Source organism: Schistocerca americana, chromosome 1, assembly GCF_021461395.2.
Source record: "Schistocerca americana isolate TAMUIC-IGC-003095 chromosome 1, iqSchAmer2.1, whole genome shotgun sequence".
NCBI classification, from domain to species: Eukaryota; Metazoa; Arthropoda; class Insecta; order Orthoptera; family Acrididae; genus Schistocerca; species Schistocerca americana.
Genome location: NC_060119.1, coordinates 180,654,751 through 180,662,944, shown reverse-complemented (window position 1 = coordinate 180,662,944; position 8,194 = coordinate 180,654,751). Strand labels below are relative to the sequence as shown.

General features: G+C 48.3%; 1 pseudogene; it reads left to right on the top strand.

Moving 5' to 3' along the window:
• Window positions 1-2,619: 2,619 nt before the first annotated feature.
• LOC124555781 lies at window positions 2,620-2,737 on the top strand (annotated as a pseudogene).
• The last annotated feature ends 5,457 nt before the right edge of the window (window positions 2,738-8,194 follow it).

Genomic DNA, 8,194 nt, shown 5'->3' with positions numbered 1-8,194 from the left:
GTACAACTGGGGCGAGTGCTCGTCCGTATCTCGAGACCTGCCTTGTGGTGGCGCTCGGTCTGCGATCACCCAGTGGCGACACGCGGTTCCGACATGTACTAAATGGACCGCGGCCGATTTAAGCTACCACCTAGCAAGTGTGGTGTCTGGTGGTGACACCACATATAGTTTACTATATGAAAGCCATTTGTACAAGACAACAATTCAGACGCCACTGACTAGCATTAGTAATGGCCAAAGTGGTCAAAATCAGAGGTGGCAAACTGGATGTGAAAATGTGACTAGTATGGTGTGTGGAAACCTCGGACAGACACACAGCATGCACAATGAGTGGCTATATTGTTAGCAGGCGAGTTCAGGAGTGCCTGTGGGAGTCGCAGCCACTCCTCCTCCAGAGCGGTTTCCAATTCCTGAGTGATTTTGGGTAGGATGGGGGGAGTGGGTTGGCGTGTTGCAGCTGCCCTCCCAAGAGCATCCCAAGCATGTTTAAGAGGAGACGTTTTAGAATGTGTAAAGTGTGTGTTGACTCGCGTTTCTGCAAAGAAACAGCTTGAATGTGACCTTGCTTTCCACATGATAATAGCGCCACAACAGGGGGACGCCTGGTGCATGTACGCTGTGAATTACCGCGGGCAAGATTAAACACCGCTAGTCAGCTGCCTAGGACAGTGGTTCTGTTTACGTCGCTGACCTGCGCCACGACGCACGAACTGTAGACACAACTTGTTTACTACTACTCTGTATTGCGCAAATAGGAGCGGAATCAAAGTGCTGCATTGCCATAGGAGGCCTGGCGCTCCACTCTTTCCAAAACCTATTACAAGCTAGCACCAGGATACTTAAGAATCTCTTTGAGTATGAGTGGATCTGACACAGGTTGAGTAATAGCGTCGCTGATCATGGCATCACTGTCATAACTTCCACACTTACACTTAAATTTTCAATGGCATGTAAGCCCTTGTAAAGTCTACTACCTATGAGTCTGATTAGGTTGCCTCCACAAAGGAAAAAACTTTTAACGCGCAGCTGCCACGTTAATACACTCCTGGAAATTGAAATAAGAACACAGTGAATTCATTGTCCCAGGAAGCGGAAACTTTATTGACACATTCCTGGGGTCAGATACATCACATGATCACACTGACAGACCCACAGGCACATAGACACAGGCAACAGAGCATGCACAATGTCGGCACTAGTACAGTGTATATCCACCTTTCGCAGCAATGCAGGCTGCTATTCTCCCATGGAGACGATCGTAGAGATGTTGGATGTAGTCCTGTGGAACGGCTTGCCATGCCATTTCCACCTGGCGCCTCAGTTGGACCAGCGTTCGTGCTGGACGTGCAGAGAGCGTGAGACGACGCTTCATCCAGTCCCAAACATGCTCAATGGGGGACAGATCCGGAGATCTTGCTGGCCAGGGTAGTTGACTTACACCTTCTAGAGCACGTTGGGTGGCACGGGATACATGCGGACGTGCATTGTCCTGTTGGAACAGCAAGTTCCCTTGCCGGTCTAGGAATGGTAGAACGATGGGTTCGATGACGGTTTGGATGTACCGTGCACTATTCAGTGTCCCCTCGACGATCACCAGTGGTGTACGGCCAGTGTAGGAGATCGCTCCCCACACCATGATGCCGGGTGTTGGCCCTGTGTGCCTCGGTCGTATGCAGTCCTGATTGTGGCGCTCACCTGCACGGCGCCAAACACGCATACGACCATCATTGGCACCAAGGCAGAAGCGACTCTCATCGCTGAAGACGACACGTCTCCATTCGTCCCTCCATTCACGCCTGTCGCGACACCACTGGAAGCGGGCTGCACGATGTTGGGGCGTGAGCGGAAGACGGCCTAACGGTGTGCGGGACCGTAGCCCAGCTTCATGGAGACGGTTGTGAATGGTTCTCGCCGATACCCCAGGAGCAACAGTGTCCCTAATTTGCTGGGAAGTGGCGGTGCGGTCCCCTACGGCACTGCGTAGGATCCTACGGTCTTGGCGTGCATCCGTGCGTCGCTGCGGTCCGGTCCCAGGTCGAGGGGCACGTGCACCTTCCGCCGACCACTGGCGACAACATCGATGTACTGTGGAGACCTCACGCCCCACGTGTTGAGCAATTCGGCGGTACGTCCACCCGGCCTCCCGCATGCCCACTATACGCCCTCGCTCAAAGTCCGTCAACTGCACATACGGTTCACGTCCACGCTGTCGCGGCATGCTACCAGTGTTAAAGACTGCGATGGAGCTCCGTATGCCACGGCAAACTGGCTGACACTGACGGCGGCGGTGCACAAATGCTGCGCAGCTAGCGCCATTCGACGGCCAACACCGCGGTTCCTGGTGTGTCCGCTGTGCCGTGCGTGTGATCATTGCTTGTACAGCCCTCTCGCAGTGTCCGGAGCAAGTATGGTGGGTCTGACACACCGGTGTCAATGTGTTCTTTTTTCCATTTCCAGGAGTGTATTTGGATGACATATGACACAGTCGTTGCGGTTGGCATTCCCAATGAACAGCCTTCCGAACTCACGAAACCCTTTCAGGTACTCCAGGTGCTGGGAAAGACAACTGTTGCTACTTCGAGGCTGAGTTTGAATATTTAGGACTAGTGATCAAGACAGGCCAACGGCCTTGCCGCAGTGGTAACACCGGTTCCTGTCAGATCACCGAAGTTAAGCGCTGTCGGGCTGGGCTAGCACTTGTATGGGTGACCATCAGGTCTTGCGAGCGTTGTTGGCAAGCGGGGTGCACTCAGGCCTTGTGAGGCAAACTGAGGCGCTAATTGACTGAGAAGTAGCGGCCCCGGTCTCGTAAACTGACACACGGCCGCGGGAGAGCGGTCTGCTGACCCCATGCCCCCCCATATCCGCATCCAGTGACGCCTGTGGGCTGAGGATGACACGGCGGCCGGTCGGTACCTTTGGGCCTTCATGGCTTGTTCGGGAGTTTTTTAGTGATCAGGACAGGGTATCCACTACTTCTAGCCACACTTAACCACCATTCGGGAACTTCCAGCTCCCACGAACATCTGTGAACTCCAACCTGCGTTGAGTAAATTGACTTATTACCTTCAGTTCATTCCAAACTCTGCGCAGACTGCAGCTCCATCGCATGCTCTTCGACGAAAGACTATTCCGTTTTAGTGAACTAGAGAGTGTGAAGTCGCATTTCAGAAACTGCAAGATGATTTGCTGAGCAATTACACGAAGTTGGACCACTGGATAGGCCAACTATCTTTGCATGCAAAGCCCTCAATGAGGCACAGTGTAATTATTTGCAGATAGAGAAGAAATCTCTGATCATATGGGATGAACAAATCCCACCAATACCTACACTGCACAATGCATCGTGGCAGACCACAAGCCTCTCAGCTCATTGTTCAGGCCTTTAGAGCCAGTCCCTCTGCGCATGGCGTAGAAGTTGCAGCGTTGGTCTCTACTCCTCTCAAATTATCAGTACGAAATTATGTGCACGCCAACAGCTATAAATTCGAAAGGAGACACTCTTTCTCGCCTACAACTTGGCACTGATTCGGCGTTCGACACCCTAGAGGAATCTTGCTTCCGTATTGATGTTCAGTACAACGGTTTTCCCGTTAACCACCAAGGGATTGCTCATACAACAGCTGCGGACCCCGATCTCAAGATTCTGTCGCAGTACCTGCACACAGGTTGACTGCATCAAATGAAGCAGGTCAGTGATCCGGTTGTACGCCGCTGTTCTTCGGCACAGCTTATCTATCCAGCAGGCTGCCATCTTATTACATACAGAAAATGATCAGTCACGTGTGGTTGTGGCAAGTTTGCTTCAGAAGGAAGTTCTTCGCCTACTCCATCAGGGACGCTGGGGCACCGTATGCGCTAAGAACCTCTCATGACGCCATTGCACATTGACATGGACACCCAAATAGAACAATTGACTATATAATATCCGGCATGCGCGGAACAGCAAGCTGCTACAGTACAGAAATTTATAACTGATCAAACCCAGGACCCCTTGGCAACATACGCATATTGACTTTGGAATTCTCGTTGGCTTACTGTGATATATGCCGTTAGCAAGTTTCCGTTTGTGATGCCCATGCAATCCATCCCAACAGTTAGTACTATAATGTCTCTGACATTGATTTTTTGCATCGAAGGTCTACCATAACTATTGGTTTCAGACAGTGGTCCCCAGTTAACATCGGCAGAATTTCAGCAGTTTTGTGACGCCAATGGCATCAGGGATACGACGATAGCACCGTTGCACCGCCAGTCTAATGCTGAAGCGGTATGCTTCGCCACAACATTCAAACAGAGGGTGAAAAAGCTACGTGCTTTCCATATGCGAGTGCAGGTGTCGGTCCATCCTCAGGAGCGCTCTAAATTTAATACAACTTTTTATTTGCTTTTTTTCAGAGTTTTTGGGAGACACAAGCGCTAGAAACGAGGATTGCGTGAGTGTGTGAAATCTTATGGGACGTAACTGCTAAGGTCATCAGTCCCTAAACTGACATACTACTTAATCTAAATTATCCTAAGGACAAACACACTCACCCATGCCCGAGGGAGGACTCGAACCTCCGCCGGAAACGAAGATTACTCACCAAAATACTGGGCCGCTCTTCACATGTCTAACACGGTCCCTCCCAGTGGTCTGCAGAAGGACCACCAGAATCAGCTTCGTTTGCATTGGCTGCGTGACTCTGCCGCGTGTTCTTCATTTGCAGATTCAGTGCCCAGGAAGACCCCACGACCTCAGATGCTTTCGACTCCCCCTGGTCCCGCGCCGCGGCGTCAGACGGGAAGCCAATGGACGTCGGCGCAGCGTCCTCGTCGTTGTCGCGGCGCCAGCAACCCCTGCCACGAGAAGACGGCACCCTTCGCCCTGTCGCCCTACAGTTGCCCCTCCACTCGCCGCTGCGTTTCGCCATTGGACGAGGATGTTCTGTCTCTGCGTGTGGGTGTGCACCCTATGGCTCGTTTCTGCCCAATGCAACCGGCCATTCGCAAGACAAATGTTGGGGTAAAGCCAGGAGCTTGTCATTGGCTGAAGTTCCTGCCACTCAGTGACACCTGCACTGAGACCACCCCCTACCCCCTCGCTGCCCCCCCCCCCCCCTGTTGTTTCCTCCAGTACCACCAGTACATGACGACAGTGAGGAGCTCCGGTTCTTTTTTTTTTTTTTTTTTTTTTTTTTTTTTTTTTTTTTTTAGAGGGAGTAAAGAATGTTATATTACGCCAGGCAACGTCAAGAGGTTGACAGTAGCTCATGTTACTGCCCTGTCAGTCCACATCTGGCTCGATGACGATGCCTCTGGTGCACAAGTTTAAGAAGAAGCCGCACCGATATCAGCCCTTTCGGATAGCGGAGTTCACTAGATGCATTCGAAGCCTACCCGTTAGCCTCACGTCTCTGTGTTTCAATCTACGACGAATTAACTTGTGTCAAGGAACTGTTGGAATACAACTGGATTTGCTGAACTGAAGTTCAGTAAACCAGAGTGAAGAACATATCATGTGTGTTCTCATTATTTTTCTCTCTGTCTCAGCATCTGTCCATTCCTCGGTTAGCCTCACGTCTCTGTGTTTCAATCTACGACGAATTAACTTGTGTCAAGGAACTGTTGGAATACAACTGGATTTGCTGAACTGAAGTTCAGTAAACCAGAGTGAAGAACATATCATGTGTGTTCTCATTATTTTTCTCTCTGTCTCAGCATCTGTCCATTCCTCGGCATCAACCAATGGAGCGACACAATAAAAACTAACGGAAATTCTTAATGTTCCAGCCTATTAAAGAAGTAAAGTCTAATCGACGATACGCGGAGTGTCGTTTTTCACAAACTGCTATTTTCAATGAAAAATCCGTATGGGTCACGAAGCGATTTTGAGAGTGGAGGAAAATCAAGGAAGAAAGATTAGGTTGTAATGGGCCGTCAGAAACGAGGTCTTCAGCATAACAGGAAGGAAACCGGCCGTTTCCTGTCAAACAAGCCAACCCGGAATTTGACTTAACAAATTTATGGAAAATATGAAAACTGTAAATCTGGATGACCAGTCGGGGTTTTCAACCGAGGTCAGCCCGAATACCAGTCCAGCGTCTTACCGTCCCGCCGGCCGGGGTGGCAGAGCGGTTCTAGGCGCTACAGTCTGGAACCGCGCGACCGTTACGGTCGCAGGTTCAAATCCTGCCTCGGGCATGGTTGTGTGTGATGTCCTTAGGTTAGTTAGGTTTAAGTAGTTCTAAGTTCTAGGAGACAGATGACCTCAGAAGTTAAGTCCCATAGTGCTCAGAGCCATTTGAACCTTTTTCTTACAGTCTCGTTCGCAGATGAAAAATAAAACCCCTCAAGACTAATGCATTCTTTGAAGGCTTCTGCCAAATTGAAAAATTATTCACAACACAAAAAAACCGTTGCAGTAACTGTATTCCATATCATAAAAGCCGTCGACGAAAAATTTTGAATGATTGAAACACTTACGAGAGTGATCTATAAATTCATAAGGACGCTAGTTCGAAATACATAGAGAAGCAACGAAGAATTACATAGTGAAAGAAATACATCAGATCCCTCTCATACATAGTTGTGCTCTTTTTGTATTCTTTTTATTATTTCTTTGTTTTACCGTTCGCCACCTGTTCACAATGATAGTAAAGCCTCTCGGAAGGATGTTCTCATTGTATTGTTTAGGTTTTCATGATCAGTAAGTTATGATATGGACCTACTACGCCCTACTCCTTTGAAAACCAGTTAACATGTCGACTCAGTCTGACAATGCTAAAACAAAGCCAGATGGGCATTTAAAAGTACTTTTCGCCAGTTATTTCGATGTAACTCTGAACAGACGTCAGTTAGAACAGAAGTAATTGCAATCAGTCCAGTAGTTCGCTCATTTTTATTGCCATTAATAAAGAGTGTTAGAGATATAAGTGCTGGTATTGTGATCATTGGCGGTCGTAACTGCAGCTGTCCTGCCACCCAGCAGAAAATAAGCATTAACGGTTTGCTCTTGCCACATGTACTTGGGGATACCAACCAACTAAGAACATACTACTTCTAATATCTATATTTATTAGTCTGAAAATGAAGTAAATATTGATGTAATATTGCTCAGTACACTGTCTTCAGTCACCAATAAAAATATCTGCATTTACGCCCTAACACCCTGTTTATAATCAGGTACTCCTCTTAACATGGCAAAGACTAAGCAAGCCAGATTTTATTACAATAATAGTATTTTCCGTCTGGTATAATGCTTGCATGGTAAGGTTCTCACTTGGGCTGCGTGCCTCTTGGGAGACAACCCTTCTTTGTTCCTCTGACAGTAGTGACTCCTGCCACGTAATAAATACAGGCGTCATGTTGGAAAATAGGGTCCATAGCTAGGCTTTCGAGCGAAGAAGAGGGCTGGCATGCTAAATTTTTGGCTGTAATGTGCTAGAGAAATCAGTCTTCTGATCGACAACGGGAATGCCTACGACAGTCTTCGCGCCGCCAGCGGCAGCCGATTCCTGTGTACCGCGTGAAACCGTGCCCTTTTTCGCGATACATTAACCTGGTCAAAATATTCCAGAAATATATAGAGTGGAAGAGGAAACCGCAAGTATTGCCTCTTGTCTTGCAAGCTCAGAATGAACCGAGAGCTCCAAGGGTAGCTAATATTATGAGATGGATTTTTCTTGGGGACTTGGCAGAACAGGAGGGGATTCAGGGGAAAAATTTCCTTTTTTTGTGATGGGTCAACGCATAGCCACGAGCTTTGGTTTCCTATCACTGGCTTTTGGCGGACTTTTTCCCTGTTACGCCAGAATTTAGAGAGGCACAAAGTGCTTCGACGGTATTCGGAGTATGAGGCTGGAGCAGTAGGCATTCGGGATTCCATGCTGCAGCAGCGTGGATGGGTTCCGACTCTGGTCCTGTGAAGACTGGTAAGTGTTCTCACTTCGGTGTTTGTATTTAGCTGAGACTACCATCTTGTTAATTTTAGGAACCTTTAGATAACGTTAGAACTTGCTTGAAGACATGTTCATTATTATTATTTTATTTTTCAGTTATTTCGTGATTATGAAGTGGATTGATATTCCTGTGATTCTTCTGTTACCATGTCTTGGCCGTCACCTTGCCAAGTGAACATATTAATTCCTGGCCGTGTCCAAGTAGTACCCCTCCTTGTAACATGGGTAAAGCAAATATTGAGCCAGGACATTTA